Source organism: Puma concolor, chromosome D1 (assembly GCF_028749965.1).
Source record: "Puma concolor isolate L17-30 chromosome D1, mPumCon1.1.hap2, whole genome shotgun sequence".
NCBI classification, from domain to species: Eukaryota; Metazoa; Chordata; class Mammalia; order Carnivora; family Felidae; genus Puma; species Puma concolor.
This window is the reverse complement of record NC_141676.1, coordinates 89,950,761-89,965,634: the sequence shown is the minus strand read 5'-3', so window position 1 is coordinate 89,965,634 and position 14,874 is coordinate 89,950,761. Positions and strand designations below refer to the sequence as shown.

The following is a 14,874-nucleotide window of genomic DNA, read 5'->3' as shown; positions in this document are numbered from 1 at the left end:
TTCCAAATTCTCTGGTACTATTATACACTTGCCATCGCAAGTTTAGAACATTTATTAAGGAAAAATGTTATTTTTCAATTGATGACTCTCATAAGTACTTCACCACAAGGTGAGCAAGAGATGAACTTCTGGGTGGTACAGTACATTTCCATGGTTATTCCTCCTCCAACTTCCAAGTATTGTAAGCTTTGTACCTTCTCGAGGTCTTCCAGTGTGCAGTATGAGGTTGACACAGGTCGTAGTGTTTCTCTAGGGGGGTGACCTGGCACACCCACCTTGGAGATCCTGAGTCTGTGCACATAGGCTGTTTGCTCACCTCTCATTTGTCATGGGGATTCATGTGACCTTGTTTCTAGTGTTACCACCACATTGAAATGACTGGTGGTCTCATAACCACCCATTTCTCACGTGAACATTTGAATCTGCTGCTTCATCTCTCGAGATATGGCTTCATTGACATTCTTTCCTGGTTCTTCCACCTCCGTCACAGACTTTCCTTCTGTGTGTGCCCATTAAATGTTGGTATTTCTTACGGTTCCGTCCTTTTCAAATGCAGTCTCCCTAGATGATCCTACCTGTTCTCTGGGCTTAAAATTCTTTCTGCCTGTTGTTAAATAGCAAATTCACAGTTCCAGCCCACGTTACCCTCTGGAGGTCCTGACCTGTATTTTTTGTCTGGTAAATACAGTTTTGCCGCGTGGGTGACTTTGGAGTATGTTGAAGATAGTGCATCCCAATTTGATGTTTGTCCATCTCTAGTCCCCTCCTTCCACCCCCTGCAGTTCCTTTGCTTATTAGCGCCATTGCTCCCCTAGTTGCCAGAATTAGAAGGTTGGAATTGTTCACACTTCTTTCGTATCTTTTGTGCAAATCCTATCCACACTTCTCCAGGCTGTCCCTTTCTGCTTAATGCCGCTCCAGTGTTTGTTCATCACCCTTTTTCCGGGATGAATGCAGTGGCTTCCTAACTGGCCTCCTTTCTCCATCTAATTTTCCCAAATCATACCCTTCCACCTTCTAAAGTATGCCTAGCAAGTCCTACTCAAGCTGGAAGAGAGCCCAAGCCCAGTTTTTCTGGGGGAGAGTTTCTGAAGACTTGCCCGCCCCTCCAGCTGTTCCTCTTCTGTGCTCAGCCCTGTGCCTGTCTCTATTGTGGCTCTTCTCAGGTTACACTGCATTCACGTTTCCTCTTCCTCACCTCTCATTCATAATGTACGTGTTCTACTGTAGTTCTGGCTTTCTCTCTGCCTGGATCCGGTTGCTAAGACTGTTAGCTCCCCGAATACATACACTGAGTCTTACGAGTTTATCTAGTGTGTTCATTTGCTAGGACTGCTCTAACAAAGTACCATGAACTGAGTGGCTTAAGGAAGAGAAATGTATTGTTGGACTGTTCTGGAGGGTAGAAGTCCAAGACCCAAGTTGTCAGTAGGGTAGGGCTATGCTCCCTCTGAAAGTGCTATTAGCAGGATCTGTTCCAGACCCCTCTCCTAGTTTCTGGCAGGTCTTGGCTTTTGTCAGCTTAGGCTCCATGGCGTTCTCCGTGTGTGAGTGTGTGTGTGTGTGTGTGTGTGTGTGTGTGTGTGTGTGTGTGTGTGTGTCTTTACATTCCCCTTTTTATTTATTTTTTTAATGTTTATTTTTGAGCGAGAGAGGGAGAGCGTGAGCAGAGGAGGGGCAGAGAGAGAGGGAGACATAGAATCTGAATCGGGCTTTAGGCTCTGAGCTGTGAGCATAGAGCACGACATGGGGCTTGAACGCACGAACTGTGAGATCATGACCTGAGCCGAAGTCAGACACTTAACCAGCTGAGCCACCCAAGTGCCCCTGCATTCCCCTTTTTAAAAGTCTATTTATTTAGAGAGAGATTGGGGGGGGCGGGGCAGAGAGAGAGAGAGAGTGGGAGACAAAGAATCCCAAGCAGGCTCTGTGCTGTCGACACTGAACCTGATGCGGGGCTGGATCCCACAAACCATAAGATCATGACCTGAGCCGGAATCAAGAGTTGGACGCTTAACTGACTGAGCCACCCTGGCTGGAGCCTGTATATTTCCTTTCTTATAAAGGCATCAGGCATATTGGATTAGGGGCCCACCCTAATCCAGCATGACCTCATCTTAATTACATCTGCAGTGACCTTATTTCCAAGTAACATCACATTTGAAGGTAGTGGGGTTAAGAATGCACATATTGGGGCGCCTGGGTGGCGCAGTCGGTTAAGCGTCCGACTTCAGCCAGGTCACGATTTCGCGGTCCGTGAGTTCGAGCCCCGCGTCAGGCTCTGGGCTGATGGCTCAGAGCCTGGAGCCTGTTTCTGATTCTGTGTCTTCCTCTCTCTCTGCCCCTCCCCCGTTCATGCTCTGTCTCTCACTGTCCCAAAAATAAATAAACGTTGAAAAAAAAAATTAAAAAAAAAAAAAAAAAGAATGCACATATTGAGTTTTGGTGGGGATGTAGTTCAACCAATAGTATGTTGACTGTAACATACTTGTAAAGTGATCTAATGAAATAATGTGAGTAAAGAATCAGACTTTTATTTTCTCAATGGGCATTATGTTTAAGTTTTTTTTCTTTTACATTTATCTATTTTTGAGAGACATAGCACAAGTTGGGGAGGGGCAGAGACAGAATGAAACACAGAATCCAAAGCAGGCTCCAGGCTCTGAGCTGTCAGCACAGAGCCCGACACGGGAATCGAACTAACAAACCATGAGATCAAGACCTGAGCCGAAGTTGGACACCCAACCAGCGGAGCTACGCAGGCACCCCATCAATGTGCATTATGTTTAAATAATCAAAAACAAAAGCTTATGATCTTGTTAATACTTTCCTATCTCTTCAACTATATTTAGTAGCTTTTGAATTGTTGCATCTCAGAAGATTCAGGTGGATGATTCTAGCTATTCTGACTCTGACTCTGTCCTGATAAGAGAATGCAGCTAATCTTTTGATATATTTAATACATGAATAGGCCAACAGGGACAAAGGACTGGAGAGAAGGAGAGATGTCCACAGAATCTTGAAAATGGAAAGCAGATGGGCCTGAGTAGCTGAGTTATTACCAGGCCAGAGGAAACTGAAACCTAAATGCAAGGGGAGAGGCCAGCTAAAAGCAAACTGATTTGCAGAGCAGGATTTGACTGAGGAATGAGAACTGTACACCCCAGGAAAAGAGTTTTCCTGGTTTAGCTGGGGGTGGCAGGCTCAGCAATAGATGAGGGGCTAAGAGGTGGCAGTTTCCTTAACACAGCCAAGCTGGTGGGCCCCAGACAGGGGACTTGTGGCATTCCTCTCCAGAGAGGTCACTTATTGACTGGTTCTGTCCACATGCAGAAAACTAACCAGCTCTGTAGTGCTCCCTTCTTTTTCTATGATGATGATGATGATGATGATGATGATGATCAACTTAAATCCAAGTTAGTTAACATGTATGTACCGTAATAACAATTTTAGGAATAGGCTTTAGTGATTCTCACTTACATATAACACCTAGTGCTCATCCCAACAAGTGTCCTCTTTAATTCCCCTTCCCCACTTAGCCTTTCCCCCCACCCAACATCCCACCATCAACCCTCAGTTTGTTTTCTGTATTTAAGAGTCTCTTATGGTTTGTCTCCCTCTCTGTTTTTATATTATTTTTGCTTCCCTTGCCTTATGTTTATCTGTTTTATGTCTTAAATTCCACATGTGAGTGAAATCATATATTTGTCTTTCTCTGCCTGACTTATTTCACTTACATCATACCCTGTAGTTCCATCCACATTATTGCAAATGGCAAGATTTCATTCTTTTTGATCACCGAGTAATACTCCAGTGTGTGTGTGTGTGTGTGTGTGTGTGTGTGTGTACATACATACACACACATCTTCTTTACCCTTTCATCAGTCAGTGGACATTTGGGCTCTTTCCATACTTTGGCTGTTATCGATAGTGCTGCTATAAACCTTGGGGTGCATGTGCCCCTTTGAATCAGCACTCCTGTATCCTTTGAATAAAATACCTAGTAGTGTAATTGCTGGGTTCTAGGTTGGTTCTATTTTTAATTTTTTGAAGAACCTCCATACTGTTGTCCAAGAGGCTGCACCAGCTTGCATTCCCACCAACAATGCAAAAGAGATCCTCTTTGTCCTCATCCTCACCAATATCTGTTGTTGCCTGAGTTGTTAATTTTAGCCATTCTGACAGGTGTGAGGTGGTATCTCATTGTGATTTTGATTTGCATTTCCCTGATGAGGAGTGATGTTGAGCATCTTTTCATGTGTCTGTTAGCCATCTGGATGTCTTCTTTAGAAAAGTGTCTATTCATGTCTTTTGCCCATTTCTTCACTGGATTGTTTCGTGGGCGTTGAGTTTGATAAGTTCTTTACAGATTTTGGATACTAACCCTTTATTAGATACGTCATTTGCAAATATCTTCTCCCATTCTGTTGGTTGCCTTTTAGTTTTGCTTATTGTTTCTTTCGCTATGCGAAGCTTTTTATCTTAATGTGGTCCCAATTGTTCATTTTTGCTTTTGTTTCCCATGCCTCTGGAGACGTGTCAAGTAAGAAGATGCTGCGGCTGAGGTCAAAGAGGTTGTTGCCTGTTTTCTTCTATAGGATTTTGATGACTTCCTGTCTTGCTTTTAAGTCTTTCATCCATTTTGAGTTTATTTTTGTGTATGGTGTAAGAAAGTGGTCCAGGCTCGTTCTGCATGTCGCTGTCCAGTTTTCCCAACACCATTTGCTGAAGAGACTTTTTTCCATTGGATATTCTTTCCTGCTTTGTCAAAGATAGTCGGCCATATTTTGTGCATCCATTTTTGGGTTCTCTATTCTGTTCCATTTATCAATGTGTCTGTTCTTGTGCCAGTACCATACTGTCTTGATGATTACAGCTTTGTAATGTATAACTTGAAGTCCAGAGTTGTGATGCTTCCAGCTTTGGTTTTCTTTTCAGTATTGCTTTGGCTATTCAGAGTCTTTTCTGGTTCCATACAAATTTTAGGATTGTTTGTTCTAGCTCTGTGAAGAATGCTGGTGTTATTTTGATAGGGATTTCATTGAATATGTAGATTGTTCTAGGTAGTATTGACATTTTAACAGTATTTGTTCTTCCAATCCATGAGCATGGAATGTTTTTGTGTGTGTGTGTGTTTCAATTTTTTTCATAAACTTTCTGTAGATTTTCAGTGTATAGATTTTTCACCCCTTTGGTTAGTTTTATTCCTAGGTATTTTATGGTTTTTGATGCAGTTGTAAATGGGATCGATTCCTTGCTTTATCGTTCTGCTGCTTCATTATTGGTGTGTAGAAATGCAACCGATTTCTCTACATTGATTTTTGTATCCTGTGACTTTGCTGAATTCATGGATCAGTTCTAGCAGCTTTTTTGGTGGAGTCTTTTGGGTTTTCCACAGAGTGAAAGTTTGACTTCCTCTTTGCCAATTTGGATGCCTTTTATTTCTTTTAGCTGTCTGATTGCTAAGGCTAGGACTTCCAACACTATGTTGAATGTAACAGTTGTGAGAGTGGACATCCTTGTGTTCCTGACCTTAGGGAGAAAGCTCTCAGTTTTTCCCCATTGAGGATGATATTTGTGATGGGTCTTTTGTATATGGCCTTTATGATCTTGAGGTATGATCCTTCTTTCCCTACTTTCTGGAGGGTTTTTAACAAGAAAGTATGCTGTATTTTGTCAGGTGCTTTTTCAACATCTATTGAGAGGATCCTGTGGTTCTTAAAGCCTTTCTTTTATTAATGTGATATATCACATTGATTTGCAGATATTGAACCAGCCCTGCATCCCAGGAATAAATCCCACTTGATCATGGTGAATAATTCTTTTAATGTGTTGGTTGGATCCGGTTTGCTAGTATCTTGTTCAGAACTAAAAAAAAAATTTTTTTAATGTTTATATTTGAGAGAGAGAGACTGAGCGCAAGCAAGGGAGGGGACAGAGAAAGAGGGAGACAGAATCTGAAACAGCCTCCAGGCTCTGTGTGGGGCTCAACCTCACGAGCCATGAGATCATGACCTGAGCCAAAGTTGGACACTTAACCAACTGAGTCACCCAGGCACCCCAAGAGAATTTTTGCCACCATGTTCATCAAGGAAATTGGTCTGTAGTTCTCCTTTTTAGTGGGATCTTTGGTTTTGGAATCCAGGTAATGCTGCCCTTGTAGAATGAGTTTGGGTTTTCCTCCATTTCTGTTTTTTGGAACAGCTTCAAAAGAATAGGTGTTAACTCTTCTTTAAATGTTTGGTAGAATTCCCCTGGAAAGCCATCAGGTCCCCTTGGAAAGCCAAATATTTGTTGGAAATTTTTGATTGCTGATTCAATTTCTTTACTGGTTATGGGTCTGTTCAAATTTTCTATTTCTTCCTGTTTCTGTTTTGGTAGTTTGTATGTTTCTAGGAATTTGTCCATTTCTTCCAGGTTGCCCAATTTATTGGCATATAATTGCTCCTAATATTCTCTTATTGTTGTTTGTATTTCTGTGGTGTTGGTTTTGATTTCTCTTCTTTCATTTGTGATTTTATTTATTTGGGACCTTTCATTTTTATTTTTGATCAATCTGGCTAGGGTTTTATTAGTTTTGTTAATCTTTCAAAGAACCAGCTCTTGGTTTCATTGATCTGTTCTACTGTTTTTTTGATTTTGATATCATTGATTTCTGCTCTAATCTTTATTATTTCCCTTCTTCTGCTGGTTTTGGGCTTTATTTGCTGTTTTTTTTTTTTCCAGCTTTTTAAGGTGTAAGGTTAGGTTGTGTATTTGAGACCTTTCTTTCTTTTTTAGGAAGGCCTGGATTGCTATATATTTCCCTCTTATGACCACCTTTGCTGCATCCCAGAGGTTTTGGGATGTTGTGTTTTCTCATTGGCTTTCATGTACTTTTTATTTTCCTCTTTAATTTCTTGGTGAGCCCATTCATTCTTTAGTAGGATGTTTTTAAATCTCCAGGTATTCGTGGTTTTTCCAAATTTTTCCCTGTGGTTGATTTCGAGTTTCATAGTGTTGTGGTCTGAAAATATGTAAGGTACGATCTCAATCCTTTTGTACTTGTTGAGGGTTGATTTGTGACCCAGTATGTGATCTATTCTGAAGAATGTTCCATGTGCACTCAAGAGGAACGTGTATTCTGCTGCTTTAGGATGAAATGTTCTGAATATATCTGTTAAGTCCATTCTTTCCAGTGTGTCATTCAGTCATCGTTTCCTGTTGATTTTCTGCTGAGATGATCTGTCCATCGTTGTAAGGGGTATTAAAGTCCCCTACTATTATGGTATTATTATCAATGAATTTCTTTATGTTTGTGATTAATTGATTTACATATTTGGGTTCTTCCATATTGGGGGTATAAATATTACAATTGTTAGATCTCCTTGGTGGGTAGACCCCTTAATTATAATAGAATGCCTTTCTTCATTTGTTATTACAGTCTTTATTTTAAAATCTAGTATGTCTGATAAAGTATGGTTATTCCAGTTTTCTTTTGATGGCCATTAGCATGATAGATCATTCTCCATCCCCTTACTTTCAATCTGCAGGTGTCTTTAGGTCTAAAATGAGTCTTGTAAGCAACATATAGATGGGTCTCGTTTTCTTACCTGTTCTGATACCCTATGCCTTTTTTTAAATAATATTTTTAATGTTTGTTTATTTTTGAGAGAGAGACAGAGTATGACCAGGGGAGGGGCAGAGAGAGAGGGAGACACAGAATTTGAAGCAGGCTCTAGGCTCTGAGCTGTCAGCACAGAGCCCGATATGGGGCTGGAACCCATGGACTGTGAGATCATGACCTGAGCTGAAGTGGGACACTTAACTGACTGAGTCACCCAGGTGCCCCTGATACCTTGTCTTTGATTGGAGCGGTTAGTCCATTGACATTTAGAGTGATACTGAAAGATAAGAATTTAGCACCATTGCATTGCCTTTTGAGTTGGTGTTTCTGGTTATGTTCTCCGGCACTTTCTTGTCTTTGTTGTTTTGGATGTTTTTTGTTTTGTCTTTTCATCACTCAAAGGTCTTCCTTAAAATTTCTTGCAGAGCTGCTTAGTGGTCATGAACTCCTTTGGTTTTTTGGGAGACTCTTTATCTCTCCTATTTTGAATAACAGCTATGCTGCATAAAGAATTCTTGGCTGCATATTTTTGTGATTCAGCACATTGAATATATCTTGCCACTCCTTTCTGGCCTGCCAAGTTTCTGTGGATTGGTCTGCTGTGAACCTGCTCTGTCTTTTCTTACAGGTTAAGGACTTTTTTTCCCTTGCTGCTTTCATAATTCTTTCCTTGCCTGTGTAGTTTGCAAATTAGACTATGCTATGCCTTGGTGATGGTTGGTTTTTGTTGAATCTAATGGGAGTTCTCTGTGCTTCTTGGATTTTGATGTCTGTGTCCTTCCCGAGATTAGTTTTCTCCTATAATTTGCTCACATAAACCTTCTGCCCCTTTTTCTCTCTCTTCATCTTGTGTGACTTCTATGTTTTGGATATTATTCCTTTTTAATAAGTAACTGAGTTCTCTAAGTCTTCAATCATGATATTTTGCCTTTGTTTCTCTCTTTTTTTCCTGCTTCATTATTCTCCACATATTTACGTTCCAAATTGCTGATTTGCTGCTCTGCTTAATCCATCCTTGCTGCTGTGGCATCCATTTGACATTGGATTTCGATTATAGCACTTTTAATTCCGTCTTGACTAGATTTTACTTCTTTTATCTCCTCAGAAAGGAATTCTGTGCTTTTTTTTTTTAACCCCATCTGATATTCTTATTATCTTGTTTCTAAATTCTAGTTCAGACATCTTGCTTATATCTGTGTTGATTAAGCCCCTGACTGTTGTTTTTCCTTTTCTTTCTTTTGGGGTGAATTCCTTTGTTTTGTCATTTTGGAGGAAAAAAATACAGTAAGAAATTAAAAATTAAAAGCAAACTAAAAAATCAAATAAAGGAAGCTATATATTAGGTGTGTTTTGGTCTGCTTGTTGAAAGAAGCTTGATAGAATAGACAAAATAGGGAAAGAAGAGAAAGAAGGTAAGGAAAAATTTAAAAATTGAAAAAAATTTTATATAATAGAATAGAATAAAATGAAATAAAGTGAAATAGAATAAAAAAATTTTAAGTAAAAATATATAAAAATAAAAATAAAATTTTCTCTTTCTGCCCAACTCTGTGACTCAGGTTATGCAGATTGCAGTGTTAATTCTCAGATCAATTTCCTAGGTGTTCAAAATGGTTTGGGGCTGATCTGACTGCATATCAGATAGAAGACAAGCTCAGGGTTTCTGTGCTCCTCTGCCATCTTAACTCCTCCCCTGTAGTGCCCCCTTCTCAAATATTGAATTAGATGGCTGAGAAACACCAAAGATTTCAGGAATGCCTTGAACATGATCAAGAACGAAAATAGATGAGGGAAAAGAACTTGAAGACATTGCAGGGAACAAATAACTTCAGATAGGTAAGTTCTTGATATTTACTTCAAAGAGGGGAGGGTATTGCATCTATGACATAATAGTTTTCAGTAAAATAAGGCAGAGAACAAGGGAGAGTTCTCAAAGATGAGAAGTGTGATACCAGAAATCTAATCATGGTGTGCCTGGGTGGCTGTGCGGTTGAGTGTCCAACTTCAGCTCAGGTCACAAGCTCACAGTTCATGGGTTTGAGCCCCACATCAGGCTTTGTGCTGACAGCTGAGCCTTCTTTGGATTTTCTGTCTTCTTCTCTTTCTGCCCCTCCCCTGCTCACACTGTTTCTCTCTCAAAAGTAAACACTAAAAAAAATTGAATAGGAATCTTTCAGAGGAAGAATAAGAAACTGGAAAGGAAACAATAGGGAAAGCAGGGGATTAATATAGAAGGTCAAAGATGCAAGTAATAAGAATTTCAGAAAGCGAATGAGGAGACATGTAGGACTCAGTGTGTCCAGGTTGACCTGGCCCATCAAAACCTCAGTTCAGGGACAGAAACCCACACCAAGGCACATTATGTTTAAATGTCACAATACCAAAAATTGGGAGGAGTCTTAGAACTTACTTTCATATAGAAAGAAGCAGACCTGCACAAAAGATTAGGAATCAAATTTGTCTTATATTTATCAGCAGCAATGCTAGAAGCTAGAAGACAGTAGCTCCACACCTTAAATTCTAAGGAAAAATTGTGTCCAGCTTACATTTTAGGTCTCATCCAAATCAGTGATAATATGTGTGCATACCCTTTCTTGGGAAGCTGTCTAAACTAAAGTAGGCAGTAGGTCAAGACAGAGGAAAGTACTGAGTCAGGGAATAGGAGGAAGGTGGAAGGAATTTGTGATCAAAGTCCCAGGAATGGCAGCTGTGTCTGCTGTGTCCAGGTCTAGAGAATAGTCCCTGTAGATGAAGCGGGAGAAATGGCAGGCCTGAGGGAGTCCTGTCTTAAAGAAAGAAGGAATTGAGGGGTGCCTGGGTGGCTCAGTTGAGAGTCCGATTTCCGCTCAGGTCATGATCTCATGACTCATGAGTTCAAGCCCTGTGCTGGGCTCTGTTGTGTAGCCTGGAGCCTGCTTTGCATTCTGTGTCTCTCTCTCTGCCCATCTCCCACCCATGCTCTGTCTCTCTTTCTCTGTCTCTCTCTCTCTCAAAATCAGACACTAAAAGAAAGAAATAAAAGGAAGGAAGGAAGAAAGAAAGAAAAGAAAGAATCGAGGGGAGCCTGGGTGGCTAGGTCCATCAAGTGACTTACTTTGGCTTAAGTCATGATCTCATGGTTCGTTGGTTCAAGCCCTGCATCAGGCTCTGCACTGGTCATGCAGAGCCTGCTTGGTATTCCCTCTCCCTCTCTGCCCCTCTCCTACTTGTGTGTGTGCAGGTTCACTCTCTCTCTCAAAAACAAATAAACTTTTAAAATTAAAAAAAAAAAAAAAAGAAGAAATCGTAACTATTGGATTACCTCGTGCATCAGGCTGTACTGAGGGAGCTTTGCAGACCTTTTTGACAATCTCGGAGAGTGAGTGGTCAGTACATGTGAAACCACACCAGTAAAAGGAAAGATGCAGTCCTTAACTCTAAGGGGGAAAATAGATGCTTAACAAAGAAGTTGTAATCAGAGTACATTTTAACAGTATAATAATGTAAATGGGAGTATTGGTTTGACCAACAGGGCAAGGGGAAGTGAGTGGATGAACATAGGGTATGGTGGTTTCTGAGTGAAACTGTTTTTTCCTAGGGAGTTACTAGATCATGTCTGGACTGAAAAGGATACAGAAATAAATAAACTATGCTGTTCAGCAGCGTGGAGGTAAATAGCAGAGAAAAGGCTAGAAGCGTTGCCTCTCAGCAGCCTGGGCTCATCAGGGCGGAGGCACTGCTGTTCTAGTACAAGCCTGTGTTGTGTGGCTTGTTACACTGTGTACATGGACGCACTCGCACTTGGCAAACATTTTTTTAAAAATGGAACTTGTTGGGGTGCCTGGCTGGCTTAGTCAGTAGAGCATAGGAATCCTGATCTCAGGGTTATAAATTCAAGCCCCACATTGCACATAGAACTTACTTTGGGGGAAAAAAAAAATGAAACTTGTTATACTGCGTAAGTTTCTTTTTTTTTGTTCATTTAATTTGTCATTCATTATAGATCTGCCTCATTGAAACTTGTACAGTGTTTTGTTTTTTTAATTTTTTTTAACGTTTATTTTTGAGACAGAGACAGACACAGAGCATGAATGGGGGAGGGGCAGAGAGAGAGGGAGACACAGAATCGGAAGCAGGCTCCAGGCTCCTAGCCATCAGCCCAGAGCCCGACGCGGGGCTCGACGCTTAACTGACTGAGCCACCCAGGCGCCCCTGTACAGTGTTTGTTTTTTTTTTTAATTTTTTTTTTAACGTTTATTTATTTTTGACACAGAGAGAGACAGAGCATGAACGGGGGAGGGGCAGAGAGAGAGGGAAACATAGAATCGGAAGCAGGCTCCAGGCTCTGAGCCATCAACCCAGAGCCTGAGGCGGGGCTCGAACTCACGGACCGTGAGATCGTGACCTGAGCTGAAGTTGGACGTTTAACCGACTGAGCCACCCAGGCGCCCCTGTACAGTGTTTTTTTAAAAATGTTTCATTTCTCTTTTTGAGAGAGACATGTGAGCACGAGTGGGGGAGAGGCAGAGAGAGGTGGGGAGCAGAGGATCTGAAGTGGGCTCTGTGCTGACAGCAGTGAGCCCGATGTGGGGCTCGAACTCACGAACTGTGAAATCATGGCCTGAGCTGAAATCCTAATGCTCAGCTGACTGAGCCACCCAGGTGCCTTGAGACTTGTACAGTGTTAATCATTTAGGAATTGCTGAATGATATCTGCTAATTAATATTAGTTTAAATGTCTTAGAAAAAACCAAAAGTACAGACTTTAGAGTCAGACATTCACTCACTTGGCTGTAAATGACTACTTACTGCCTTCCAGGTCCTGCTTCCAGATCAGTGGTTAGAAAGCCATGTGAGAGGCCTCTCCTTTTGAGAAACTCCTGTTCTAACGGAGAGAGGTGGACCATGCAGGTGAACCAGCAAAGTAGCTTCAGATTGCTTGAGGGGGGAATAAAACACCAGTTGGGATTGTCCTCAGGAAGGACCCACAGAAGATGCACATGTGAGGGGGGTCTTGACCGTTGAGAATGCTCCTGCTCAGGGAAGAACGGGGAGGGAGTACTAGGTGGAGGACTGAGGCTGGAAAGACCCTGGCTTGTGTACAGACACACAGACGGGAAGGGTGGTGCTGAGCCTGAGGCGGGGCGATGGAGTGACGTAGAGGTTGTATGGGAGACTTGGAGTCTCCTGGAACAGAGGAGTGATTGGTGTGTTCTGACCTGAGATGATTCACAATGCTGTGGGGAAAGCGGACCAGGGAGGGCAAGCATGGACACAGCTCCCCAGAGGCCCACCACAGCACAAAGTGACGTCATACTTCCATTGTAGGGGTGCGTTCGTGCTCATGTGTGTTCACGTCCACATTTACATCCTTTTTATTCATTCTTTTTAGTTGCGTGTAGCATTTCCTTTCTCCTTTATGCATTTATTTAGTAGTTCGGTGGCTCGAACCCAGGAAGGCTAATTAATGGTTGAGGCAGCAAGCAGCAAACATACTGACTAACAGCTCATACTAGCTTTATTACTTTATTTTTTTCAAATTGCTGATAATTACAATAATGCGCATGGGCACGGGTCCCAGACAGGAAGAATCATTGTCTGCAAGCAGATCTGGTGTGAGCTGATAATACAGTCTGTATTTACTTTTAAATTTAAATGCTACATAAATCATAGGAAAGATGTCTTTTTGACTTGCTTTGAACTTGGGGAGGGTCGAGATTTTCCATATTTTTGTTATTTTCAGAGTTGTTTTAATGAACATTAGAAATTAAAGTAATTTGCTAGATCATGATTGGTATCTGAATATTGCTTGCACCTAGTAAACATAGTAAAATGTTTAGCAGAATAGCATATAGAAACTGCTGTTTGTATTTTGAAATGTGAATTTCCTCTCTCTGCCCTGTAAAAGTCATTATGGCATATTGTCCAGTTTTCTAGTTATAAACAGGTATGAGTTATTCACCTAAGAATTTCTGCCTTTTCTTGACTTTGAACATCACAATCTCAGAAATAAAGAACCAAGCCTTTGGTTTTCATTGAAAAGTAAAAAAAAAAAAAAAAAACTAAGACATTTTTAGATAAGGCCATCAATTCTTTTTTTTTTTTTTTTAATTTTTTTTTCAACTTTTTTATTTATTTTCGGGACAGAGAGAGACAGAGCATGAGCGGGGGAGGGGCAGAGAGAGAGGGAGACACGGAATCGAAAACAGGCTCCAGGCTCTGAGCCATCAGCCCAGAGCCCGACGCGGGGCTCGAACTCACGGACCGCGAGATCGCGACCTGGCTGAAGTCGGACGCTTAACCGACCGCGCCACCCAGGCGCCCCCATCAATTCTTAATATTACAGAATGAATATTTAAAAAACCAGCCTATAAATTTACTATTGGTATCATTTTATGAAAAACATTTTAAAGCAAAAGATAAAAAGATAATCTGAGAATTCAGAGCACTCTTTCGTCAAGAGAGCACAGTTAGCAATTCCATACCTTTATACATTCATGTGCACACACACCAGACCCGTCTTATTTTTCAGGCCACTGAAAACCTGCATTAGACCTCATTAGCCTCCCCCAATGAGTGTTAGGGAACCCCTATTTTAAAAACGCTAGTAAAAACCATTCTGTGTATTAGAACATGAATGTTTTCAGCTGCATGGATTTATTTTCTTTTCTTTTCCTGGATATACGAAAGGAAAAGAGATGATGGAATCAGTTTCAGATCTCTGCATTAGCTATTCATGTTTGCAGTTGTAACATGTGAAAGTCAGTGTTTCAGCTAAAGCTGGCATGTGAATAGTTTCCCAACTTTACCTTGGTAAAATCATTAAGTTGTGTGTATATTTTAGTGAAATAGAACCTATCTGAATAATACAATATTCAGTTTATTACATTCAGGACATGAGACATTTGAAAAAATGTTGAAATAGTGCCTAATTTTTAATGATTATGACCTGATGCACTTGAAATAAAATATTACAGAGCCAGAATATTATCTGATCAGCCAGAAGCAAGGAGCATGCTTATTGTTTCTGAGAAAATTGTCAGCTTTGTGCTTGGATACCCCACAGAATACTCCTTACTCCAATCATTTGTATTTTTTCTTTGTTTATTTTTGTATTATTTCTATCATCTGTGAATCAGTAAGAATGATTTAGCATGAACATATTATTGTTAATGTTTATTTTTGAGAGAGAGAGAGAGAGAAGCAGGCTCCAGGCTCCAAGCTGTCAGCACAGAACCTGACGTGGGTCTCGAACCCACAAACCGCGAGATCATGACCTGATGACTGAA

The 14,874-nt window shown here is 40.9% G+C and overlaps 1 protein-coding gene across 4 annotated transcripts in view; it reads left to right on the top strand.

The window, feature by feature from the left end:
- The window catches only part of APLP2 (amyloid beta precursor like protein 2), an 86,754-nt gene that overhangs the window by 25,547 nt on the left and 46,333 nt on the right, over window positions 1–14,874 (top strand). The gene's annotated exons all lie outside the window — the stretch shown is intronic.